The 12,312-nt window shown below is 46.0% G+C and overlaps 1 protein-coding gene across 2 annotated transcripts in view; it reads right to left on the bottom strand.

Moving 5' to 3' along the window:
• Positions 1-2,549, bottom strand: part of RNF152 (ring finger protein 152) — a 42,639-nt gene extending 40,090 nt beyond the window's left edge. The window contains exon 1 of one of the 2 annotated variants that reach the window (XM_041427787.1): positions 2,258-2,549. The gene's annotated coding sequence lies outside the window, so the exon portion shown is untranslated. Of the gene's footprint in view, positions 1-2,115; positions 2,199-2,257 lie in introns of those variants that run through there. The other variant, XM_041427788.1, reaches the window with a different exon arrangement.
• Positions 2,550-12,312: the final 9,763 nt, after the last annotated feature.

Genomic DNA, 12,312 nt, shown 5'->3' with positions numbered 1-12,312 from the left:
GGAAACCATCTAAATCCATTCATACCATAGACCTGTATCCTCCAGGCCCCATCAACTGATCGAGGTCACAGTCTGAAAAATACTTCACTGACTTAGAAAACTAAATTCTGCTCAAAAGGATGGCTTGAGCATTTAGGAGTATAAGCTTCATTAGCTTCCAGCAAGACTTCAAGCCCCAAGCACAAACTAATGCTCCATAAAACTCCAGCAGAGAAGCACCACTGCTCCTAATCTGCTAGTACTGGTCCCAAGTATGGTTAGCTGTTCTGGATGGAACACAACCATGATGAGGCATTTGTTCTCAGCCCCATGCAAGGAAAAATAATGTGCAGTTCACACCCTAGAAAGCTTATGAGAGGCAGCCCTGAGCTTGAAATCTCCATATGCAAGCTTGCTTTCAAGTATCTCTCTAATTTCACTGGAGCAACTCACATGACTGAAGTTAAACCTGTGCTGAAGCCTCCCGTTGGACTATGGCTGATGGGGCTTCTGATCCAGTTCACTGAGGGGTCAAGGTGAGAATCCTGAACTGAAGCCAAGAGCAAGTATGACAAAAACATATCCACAGATTTTGGCAAAGCTGAAGGGCCTGAGTCCCTCAGGGAAGGGTTACCAGCACCCAGAAGGATCTACTTGCCCATTCCCTGGGCACTCTGCTAAGCTACAGCAGGGCTTTGGATGAGAGGCTCATTCTGAGCTCTTGCAGTTCCATGTATGACTTAAATACACAATATTAAGGCCAAAATAATATTTATTGTCTTCCTGGCATTTCTAATCTGGATCTCTCACAATAATGTCCAATACTCCCAAGAAGACTTCACAATATATATACAAAATTTCTATCACACGTGGTCCAACCAACTTTGCCCCAGAAAAGCAGCAAAAAACAGGTATCATTTCATTTTGTCTTCACATACCTGGCCAGCTGTCCAAACCCTCTGAGAGACCTCACAGCTTTGAGCCAGAGGCTTGGGCTTTTTAACTGTACTACCAGCTTAGTGGGAATTTTCCACAGAGCCCTGTCCCGACAGTCATGGGCATGCCAGTGCCACAGCCAGCAACAGCACAAGGCTGTCCCAGCTTTGCACTCCTCAGCCAGGACTACTTTCATTTTCCACCTTTCATGCAACTAGCAAGAGGCTGAAATCCAGCTGCACACTGTTACATAGCCAACAAGAGAGTTTTCAGCAGAAGGGGTTTTTTCCCAGATTGCTGTTGTTGTCATCCCACAGGCTCTACATTAGCACAGATTCACTGGGTATTTCAAAAAGGCCTGTGGTACAGAAAGGCTGAGAACAGGACCTTCGTACTCATCCTAAGCTGAAAGGCTAACAGCAATTTCCAACAGCCTAAATCAGACCAAAAAGTCTAAGGAAATCTGTATCAAAAACTCTCTAAAACATACTAGTTGAAAACAAAAAATAAAAAGCAAACAAAAACAAACCATGGGCCATATCGATGAGGAGAAGGAAGAGTTTTAGTGAGCAAACAAGGCAGAGGAATTACTATGTTTACAGTGCAATTAATGGGACCTTATCAAAATCCCGTTTGCGCTTTTTTTTTTTTTTTTGGTAAGACACCTATTACACAAACACACACTCTTAATGCCTCGCCGGCTGGCACCCTGGTGCACGTATCCTGTGTACCCACATTTCAGGAGAGGCAGAGCTGCTCCCGGAGAAGTCTCTCCACCGGACGGCGTATCAGAACAAAGCGCTTGGGTGACGGATGTCGGCAGGGTCCGTAAATCACATTTTTGGCAGCTCGACCTCAGCTGGGTCGGCATCTAACGCCGTAAGGAACTCTGAGCGCTGCCGCTCCGTACAGCGGGGACCCTACCTGGGCAGGGGGCTTCTCGCCTCTCCTCCAGGCTGGTTAAAAAAATAATTAAAGCCTTTTTCTAAAAGCTCGGCGAGATGTCTGGCACTCAATGACAGCATCCGAGTTACCGCGTATCTTCTCCGCTAACTGGCGGCATATGGAAGGAAAATCAACCAAAAAAAAAAACAAAACCAAACAACCAAAACGAACCCAAACCAACGCAAAAGCACCACCAAACCTCCCGCTGGAACAAAGGACCCCACCAAACCCCGTCTCTAAGTTATCTGGATTTACTTGCTCGCAGAGCACACGGATAACCCTCCTCCGCTCGCAACAGCGCTGGTGCGATGCAGGCGCGACCCCGCCGGGTTTCGAAGTAACCTCGGCGCCCGCCGCCCTCCCGGGACGCGCCGGCGGGCGCTGCTCGGCCGCTCACCTGCACCGCGCATCGCGCCGCGGCACCGCCCGGGGGGACCCCGCTCTGCCGCGGCCACCCGAGCGCGGCGGGGCCGGCCGGGGCAGGCGCTTACGAAACCCGCGTCTGCCCCTCGCCCGGGCGGGAGGGAAGGAGGGAGGCGTGGCGGGGGGCATCCGCGCCCGCGGCGGCCCCGCTCCCCGCCGGGAAGAGGAGGAGGGAGAGGCGCCCCCGCCGCTGGATCCACCGCGCGCGAGCATCGCCGACCGCCCCGGGGGGAGGCCGGGAGGGGAGCCCCGCCGGCGGGCAGCGGGCGCCCACTGACCTTGCCGCCATCCGCCGCCCCCGCCCCGGCCGGGGCTGGCCGCTGCTCCGCGGCTGCCGCTGCTGGGAGGCCGCCCCGCTCCGTCCGCCTCGGGCAGCCTCGCCAGCGGCAGCGGCCGCGGACAGCCCGTGCCCTGCACGGTGCCAGCCGGCCCCGCCAGCGGGGAGGAGGACGATGGAGCGGCCGGGGTGCTCCTCAGGGCTGAGAAAGGGCTCTGCCGCTTTAAGCTGCAGCGTGTTGTGCCACCTGGCCCAAGGTGAGAGACAGCTGCACCTGAGCGCATTCCCGGCGGGACAGAGCGGCGCCTGACCCGCGCACCCTGCGGGAGCTGCCTCCGCGGGGAACGCGGGGCTGTCGGACACCCCGCGCAAGGCAGGTTCTCCGGCTCAAGGGACTTGAGGACCATTAATCTCAGCTGGAGGCTTAGAGCTGTATTAGTAGAGCACGTTAAAGTGGTATGCACATGTGGTGCGTTGTCTTACCACAGCAGACCTAGGGCCAGGTGAGGGAATAAGGCCTCGTTTTTATCCACTGCACCAAGGCCTATGCCGGCAACAGAGCACAGGACCACAGACTAGTTTCTTCTCTCCCTGCAGAGAAAACAATCCTATTTCCATCAGCAGTAAAAGAAAAAATGCATATGTACTTCCTAGTGTCTCACATGGGATCAGTAATGCCAAGCAGCAAGAACTACAAATGGCAACAGTAGACAGGAGTCTTTCACTCCTCATTGCTTCATCTTTTTGCATATCCAGTGTTTTTTTTGGGAGCAAACAGTTGCAAGTGGTGTGTACACAGACCTGTAGGTTATCCAGGTCCCAGGTTTGTATAGAACACCCTTCTCCTCCCCATATCCTGTTGCTCCACACTGAAACTGTTGCCTAGGAAGGAGTAAGCCCTCTATAATCAGCTAAATAAATCATTTTCAGAAAATAAAATTCCTTTCCCCCTTCCTCACTGTACTGAGGCTATTTGCAGCACAAGGTCTCCAGCAAGCCAGGCTTACCACGAGGGAGTCTATAATGCATTCACTAGTACAACTCCAGGTTCTGCCATAAATATTTAAAACTCAATTACCATTCTCACAATGAACGTTTGAAGCAGATTTTTGCATCCCACAGTGCTTCTTGATTCAAAACTTCCTAATGAAATAACTGAGATAACACAGGAGAAGTCAAATAGGTCAAATTTCAGCCATCAGTTTGAGTCTGGTTCCCCCTTCATGTCTGTCTCTGAAGTATTAGTCACTACCATCTCTGACCTCTCACGATGTATTTTACACCACAGGCATCATTTTAGCACATGCAGCTGACTTTCGCTTCTCTGTTGATCAGCTGGAAGGACTGTGTGAAATATTTTGCCGATCTCCCCTTCCCCCCTCCCGTTGCCCAGCTGAGTAATCTGAAAAGCAAACATCCAAACTGCTTCTTCTGAGGTGTCCCTTAAAGGAGCAGGGGCCTCCTGCCATCCTTCCCTCTGCTGTTGGGGATGGGCCATGGCCCATGGCACCTGCTGTGACCCACACCTTCCCACCGTGGCCACTCAATGTTCTATAGCTTTTGTTCAGAAAAAGCCTTTGAGATCCTGGAGAGGGGGGCTGTACAGTTGTTTTTACAATTTAAGAAGGTGCTTTTGCCAAATTCATATCAAGCATTTGTGTAACATCCTGTCTTTGAAGAAACACACCAGGTTTGGAAGGCACAGTTCCTTACATGCCTCTGTGCTCCAAGTCCCTGCCCTTTCAGGGGTCATTTTCCCCTTTCTTCCTCAGAGAACACGTGGCATCTTATACATACAGGCAGTGCTGTGGTACCAGATCTCCATGGACTCAAGGGAGGAAAATGCATTACAAAATGGAACCAAATGTCCCTCCAACTCTGCACCGGTCAGCCCTTCTGCAAATTATGTCCACCAGTAAGGCAGGGGGGCTACAGAGATGTAGAAAAAGATCACAAGATGGATCTTGCAGTGCAGTGTTGAAGAGCATTTACACAGTGACTCAATGGTATTGCTGTCCTTGCTGCTGTGATTGTATTGTTACAGCAGAGTTTAGCCAGCTCAGCTGAGACCAATTTAGCCCATACACCCCCATGCAGGTTAAGCAGACAGCAAACAATCAAGTGTTTCAGATCCCACATGCAAATACAAGGTCCTGGTCTGGAGGGGCTACTGCAGCTTTCAGCATCTGACTCCCTCTGCTGAATGGATTACATGCAAGGCTCCTGGCAGAAATGCTACCAGAGAGATACAGCAGGTGAGGGGAACTGGAAAAGGTAATTACTCCCAGGAGGATCCCTGGATTGCCGCCATCATCCCCAAGGCTGCATCTGTTATGAGAAGAGTCTGTAAGTCTCTGGGGAGGAAATCTTGAAAAGTTCACAGCAATACACTTGGGAAGGAAAAAAGAAGGATAAATAGATTTCATCTTCAGATTGCTTCACATCTTCGATACAACTTTTCACTAGGAGACAGTTTTGTAAAAGGCAGCAAGTTCTTTGGTACTGCCCTTTTCATTTCCTACCTGAATAAAAAGGATGAAAAGGGTTCATCCAGAGCCAGAGGCATCAAAAGACAGAGGAAAGGCATGGAAAGGCAGAAGTGCTCTTCTGCCCTTTGCTGTTCTCTCACCAGTCTGGTTGGATATGGGGACATTGTTTTCCCCCAACTGGATTCTTCTAACAAATTGTATAATTTTAATTTTTACATCATATCTAATAGTCAATGAGAGCAAACTGCTATCAGATGCACTCACTCAAGCATACCCAGTATTGGGGAAGTGGGAACATCTATCATTCACAGAAATAATAGCAGCAATCCCTGCAAGTGATGGGGTAGCACTGGGATATCATAACAAAGGTAGCTAACTCATGGTTTCTCCATTATGATCACCTAAGAGACTTCTAATACACAATATGTATGTAAGACCTCAGTGTCAAACTTTCAGTTCCAGGAACAAGTCACCAAATAATCATAAAACCGAATGGTTTTATGGGAGCTTGTGAGCATTTTAAAAATAATCAGCACATAGGGGATCCATTCCTTTTCATTTCTGAGTCAACACTGGAGGTTTAAATCATATTTCCAATGTTTGCTCTGTTATTAAAAAGCCTAGGAACTCTTTTTAGCTCAGTTTCCTAGAGAAACAAAGTTTATATTACCTCACTGTGTATCCTTCTATCTTCCTGTTTTCTTTCAGCTGCTTTTGAAACTGTTAGCAGAGGAGAAGAAATCAGACAGCAAAGTCTCTGATTTTTGTTGTTTTGTATTAAATCATTAATGGGGCAAAGAAATCTTCTTTGAGGGAATGGGGTAAAGAAGATTCTTTGAACCCTCCCCAAGTAAGAGGCAGGGAGAGTTCAGTTCTTTTCCCTTCAGTCTGGCAGCCAGTGAGCACACATGCATGAAACAGCAGGACCTCGCCAAACTTCATAATATCCCCTGCTCGGCTAACATCTTTCAGTGGGAAAAAATGAAGACTTCTATGATCTCAGAGCTCTGGGACTGAGGAGGGACAATTACATTGACCATTAAAAGTGCTACTGAGTCAAGGCCTGTCAAAACCCACACCTTGCACAAAAGCTTCACAGAAAGCTGTTGCCTGAAACTGTGAGACAAAAGTACAGCCCACAGCGATTAAAAAAGCATCTATTGGTGGAAACAGCTTCAAGCCCTGCTGATCACAGGTAATTGTCACCTGTCATATTGATACCCTGTGATAAAATTACAATGAACATTTTGGCTCATTGAAATCTGACAGGCTCATACACATTCCGTTGTTCCCTTCCATAAAACTCTGTTTTATTGTATGCTTTAAAAGATTCAGCAGAGTGAGTATTTTTACAGGTCGCTAACCTGAAAACAGGCACGTAAAAAGGATGCGTATTTGTGGTAAATCCATTTAATAAATTGCTGTGAAACCCCAGTCTCCCTCGAAAAAGAAAGCAACTCTACCCTAAAGTTAACAGGAGAGCCTGCACCCCTTCATTAAGATTAAAGGCTTCAAGCAGGAGAAGATGGTCAATGTGCCTACCTTAAGAGAGCAACAAATTCTCTATTCACCAGTGTGCTATTCAGCCCACTTTTTGTCCTTGTGTTGGATACAGAAATTTGATCAGTAATTTTCTCCGGATAGCAATAGCTTGAAAATGCTTCTCTATTAATTATAACTTTAATAATGAATCATAGAATCATATAACCATTGAATGGTTTGGGTTGGAAAGGACCTTAAAGATCATCTTGTCCAAACCCCACCTGCCATGGGCCAGGTTCACTAGACCAGGTTCTCAGAGCCCCATCCAGCCTGGCCTTGTACACTCCCAGGATTTCCATAGCATCTCTGGGCAACCTGTTTACAGTGCCTCAACATCCTCAGAGCAAAGAACTTTCACTGAATTTCCAATCTAAACCTACTCTTTTTTTACTCAATTCCCCCTTGTCCTATAAATACATGCTCTTGTAAAAATCCTTCTCCATCTTTCTTGTAGGCTCTCTTCAGGTACTGGAAAGGTAGGTCATCCTGAAGCCTTCTCTTTTCCAAGCTGAACAATCCCAGCTCTCTCATCCTGCATTGACAGATCAGGTGATTTGACATCTGTAAGTACAAAATGTAGGGAAGTTGCTCCTTCAATACCAGCTGACTGCCTTTACACTCAAAGGGGAGATGTCCCTGGAGGTAATTCACAGCAGAAATCCATACTCTGAGTCACCTTCTTGCTGCCTGGGCTAATCTCCCTCCACAGATAAGATAGGGGGAAAAGCTTCCTGCACTGAAGTTTAGCGCCCAGAGATAGGCAGTGCAAAGAGCCCCCTGAGGCTCCCGATCTTGGGAACCGCCTGGGTCTGCTGACACATCCCTTTGCTTCCTTCAAAGCAGTGGCTCAGACTCCTTGGAGGAGCCACAAACCCTGTATCCCACCAACCATGGTCCCACCTCTCGCACAGTGTCACCGCCCGCCTCTGGGCAGCAGTGTGGATGTGCCTGAGATGTGTTACCAGTGTTGTCAGCACAGCATAACTGAGGTGGAAGGGGACCTCTGCAGATCCTCCTGTCCATTTCCCTGCTCAAAGCAGGGGCAGCAGCAGCTGGGCACTCAGGGCTGTCTCCTGCTGTGTTTTGAACATTTACTGCCAGTACAGAGAGCTGGATAAACACACCAGGGGTGCTACCGCAGCAGTTGCTCTCTGTACAGTCCTGGATATTCTCTCTGCTGCTGCAGCTGTCACAAAATGAAAGGGAGGGGTTGTTTATAAGCTCTGGCAATTATCTCCAGAGCTGCACTTTTCTCTCCCCTTACCCCATCACAAGGCGATATTTAGAAAAATACACTTATACGAATCTTTGTTTTTTACTGTACTGAGTCATGCCTGTATCTTCTTAATAATTAATAGTTCACTATATATTAAACAAAAGAGAAAGCATATATGTGAAAAATATTTTCACATCAGTGAATTTCAATTACCAAAGCCCGATTATTTTAAAAACCCTAACTCTTCCGTTATCCAAAGCAACACTGAATTTGTTGCTGGGCGCTAGCTATATTGGAAGTCCATTAGTTAGACAGCCCCTCAGTCATCCACGTTAATTCATTCTCCTCTGAAGTAGATGAGTTTTAAGAGAATTACAGTCCTCATATACAAACAGCACCACAAATAAATGGCATGAAGATATTTCATCATAATTTACTAAGTGCAACTTCACTGTTCAGGACTTGCATACTAAAGCGTCAGGATAGGCATTTGGCACCAGCTCTACAGAACAAATACAGGTAGTCCTATCACTGACAAAAAGCTCAATTAGAAGGAAAATTGAGGTTTCAAACATATGCATTTAAAATTAGAAATCACCCAAATTAAGGCTGACTGTGCAAGTCCTTCCTGACATAACCACACGCTTCCATTACACGAGTGCATGCTGTTTTTCACAGCATCCTGGGCTTCCCTTCATTTGCATGGGATCTCAGAAGCACAACCCCAGCTTCCTGCTCCCCAGTGCCAACCTCCTCTGTCATGCCCCCTGTGCCACCACCCAGGTTCCATGTCCCAGGCTCCCTGTTCCCTCATTCCTAATCTCCAGTCCTGATATGCCACTTTCTTCTCTTCAGCACCATCTCCCCCATTTTCTTTGTCCAGCTGTAATCCACATTTCATCCCAGCAGTTTCCAGCCTCAGTTTCCAACCCCAGCTCCCAGATCACATTTCTTACAGTGAGGCCCAAGTACCTTCTTCACTCCAAGCCTCTAGTTCCAGTCTTTTACTGCAGCCTGCTTTACTCTACCTTTTAATGCCAGCTCCACAAATAAAGGCCAAGTCCTTTCCTCCTCATCGCTTGGGATCCAGGAGGTCATTGACACAGAGCATAAGTCTCCATGGCTGTACCAGGAGGCACCAAGAAGAGCATTGCCAGAAACCTCCTACTCAGTCCCTCAGCCACAGACAGACCAGAGCACAAGTGTCCACAGACTGAAACATCAAAGAGATCAGCAGCCACACTTAGAAGCCTCTCCAGGAGTGTGCAAACTGCAATTTTCCAAGAATTTATAATTTAGCTGAATCTGGGTATTTTTTCACAGGAGCCAGAGTTGAGTTGCACCACTTTTTTTTTTTTTGTTTTGGTTTTTTTTTGGTTTTTTTTGTTTTGTTTTTGTTTTTGGGTTGTTTTTGGGTTTTTGGGTTTTTTTTTGTTTTGTTTTGTTTTGTTTGTTTTGTGGTTTGTTTTTTTTCTCTTCCATTTTGGAAGGGGAATAATGACCAGGCAGTGATTAATGTTATGTAGAAAATCTAGTTTCAAGCATTCAGTCTTTCACAGGAAAAGATGTCATAGGAAGAGCTGAACAGCCAGAAACATCCCTCCAGAATCAGACTGAAGTATCCACCTGGCACAGAAAATGTTAGCCCAAAAGATTAAGGTTTCAACATGTTAGAGAAGAAGTGGTGCAACTCAACTCTGGCATTATTTAAAGCAAACTGAGTAGAAGAAACTTCTAGCCTAGCAGAAGTACCAGATATATTATCCTTAGGATAGAAAGAGTCCACAGTTCACACTACAGGCCTTGAGAAGATGAAATTGCACTGCGTAAACACTTTAGATATAGTTCACTAAGACCATTAGGACCAGTCACCAGGTTCAGAGTGCTTTACACCCCATGACTGGCGTTATAAAACTTATGGTTACCCCAGAGAAAACACCCAACAAAGTCCAGCAATCATCCAGACAGCGTGTCTGTCATGGTGTACTTTAGCAGAGAAAATAAAGTGAGGTATGCAAGTCTCTGTGTTTATGCAGACCTGTTTTCTTGACTTTCTACACATTTCCAAGCCACTGGGTGATCTTTCCAGCTCTTACCTGCAGGACAAGCTGCTCTGAAGCATCCTCAGCTGAGTAACTTCACTCACACAGTGTTAACAGAATGAGAACCAAGGCTTGGAATTTCAGAGTCAAATCTGAAGCACACATAGGAAAACAAGCACACTGGGATATTTATGTGCTGGGTGCTGGCATGGCAGTGACTGCACTTCATCCTGACACTTCCTCAAAATTACATCATCTATCATTTAACAATACAGCTGCAGATTCCCCACTATTTACAATGAATTAAGTAGCAGAGCTCTTCAGGAAACCCCACGGATTTCTTGGGATAGACAGTATGGCTAGTTAAGTACATGAATATATGAAGTAAATATTTTTTTGTTTTATTGGGCCTTCTGAAAATGAAAGCATCCTGTCTGTGCCTCACAGAGGGGAAGGTATTGCTGGTAGCCATGAAATAAATTAAAACCAATGCTGTCCCTGACAGAGGTGCCTGGTCAAACTACACTAGTTGATGATAACCTTGCACAGCAGTCTTCCATTCAGGGCTTCATCCTACAGTCCTTAAACCCCTGGAAGAAGCTTGGAGAATTTCAGTGGTGTCTAATTTTAAATTTATTTCTGCAAGCAAATGTCTTCAGGACATACTAGCCACGGCAGACACATTCAAACCTATGTCAGCATGTCCAAAGTCTGGGGGACTACATTTGCTGCTCAATGTCCACATGGGCTCCCGTCTCCTGCCCTGCCAAATTCAAGATGATTCTGAGTGAATTTCTGCAGTGGCAGAGCTTCAAAACAGTCTTTTCCCAGCCTCACTCAGTTAGTAGGTGTTTTTTCAAACAGCCTGCTTATGGTCTGAGAGAATAAGCTTCTTATTAAGTTCATAGATCAGTCTCATTAGTGCTCACTCCTCTAGAGCTCTAGTTAAGCGTGTTCATGTTTTCTAGAACAACATCTCCTGTATCTCATGTAAGATTGCTGCCAGAAAATAAGTGCAGAGTTCCCAGTTCAGACCTGTGGGCTGCAAGGACTTGCTTAAATCCATGTCTAATGTCAGTCCTGTAACATGGCAGCTCTTACATTTAACTCTGATTTAAAAAGAGGTGTTCAGAACCCTATTTTCCAACCTTCCTTAAAGGAGTACAGACCTCCTTAGAAATGTGGCTGAAAGGCAAAAAACTGTCTCTTATTTCTGAAGTCAGATGGGACTTACACCCTTAAAGCTTTTGAAAAATTTACTACGTCGCTGTATGGGCTGAATAAAAATTACCTGTCAGTAAGGCTTTTCTTTTCAACACTCTTTTTAGGCTTGGAAAAGGCTTACTCAGGAATATAATTAAAAGGATTAGGCTGCTTTTCAACTTCACAATTTTTCCAAATTCTCTGAAGAGGCCACTGGGTGCTGGTGGGTGTGACTTTCAGGGCTGTGAGCCTTGCAGGGCCACACCAAGTCCCAGTAAAGTGAGTGGTGGAGTTTCCATTGATTACAACAGGATTTGGAGGGTCCCATACAGAAGCTGCTCTAAATCTAGGCGAGCTGACATTCCCACCCACCTGTCTGCAAGTGAGCACAGGACATGCAAGGAGGAAGTAAATTACAGCTCTCTTTTTTGCAAGGAAAGTTTGCCTGATTCTCATTTATTTCAGTCCCAGTATCTATATTTCAGCATTAATAACGGACCAACCTGCAAAAGGAGCTCGTGGAAGCTGCCAGGTTTCCGCCAGAGAGACTTGAGTTCGGCTGCCCAAGGCAGAAGGGAGCTTTGGAAAGTGCTTTGTTTAAAGTTGAAACGTTCAAAACTGTTTTGCACGTTCATCATCCTCAAAGAGAAGTGCTTGGCTGCCCTCCATGGAGGGAGGGGAATGTGCAGCAATGGGACCCTCAGCAGCTGCCAGCAAAAAATAATCCAGAAGAACTATGAATAAATAAAATACATTTTGCTAGGCCTAATATTACACAGCTTTCTTCATGCTCTCCCTCTAAAGCTGTAATTCTCTTCCAACCATTTCTGGTTTTAGGTTTTTTCATGGGTTGTTCTCTTCCTGTCTCTCTTCCTTTAAAGCCTAAACTGCGGTTTTCTCCTTACCTGAAAGTTTCCCCTCTCCATTTCTTAATTTCTACTAATTTTTCTCTTTTAATCTTCTTTTAAAACCATTCTGATGCAACTCCACAATACTTTGCAGACCTCCAAGCCTCTTTTATCTTACTCTTTTTTCTGCAATGCTTCCTTTCATCATCATCTTCCCAATTTAACAAAGAGTTGCCTATGTGTGGCTGAACTCAATTCCATTTTAAAGTCAGAAGTGTTTTGCTTGTTCTGAATATGTTTTTACACCAGTGGTGCTAGTGAGAGATGAGAAAACACAGATTATCTACTGCACTGTATCAGAAGTGGAAAAATCAAGCGGTCTGCAGGCTCTGAACTCAGGATCAGCATCTTT

This window comes from Onychostruthus taczanowskii, unplaced genomic scaffold, assembly GCF_017590055.1.
Source record: "Onychostruthus taczanowskii isolate IOZ18803 unplaced genomic scaffold, ASM1759005v1 scaffold119, whole genome shotgun sequence".
In the NCBI taxonomy this organism is placed as follows: domain Eukaryota; kingdom Metazoa; phylum Chordata; class Aves; order Passeriformes; family Passeridae; genus Onychostruthus; species Onychostruthus taczanowskii.
Note: the sequence above shows the minus strand (reverse complement) of the source record. Positions and strands in the feature narration are given on the sequence as shown.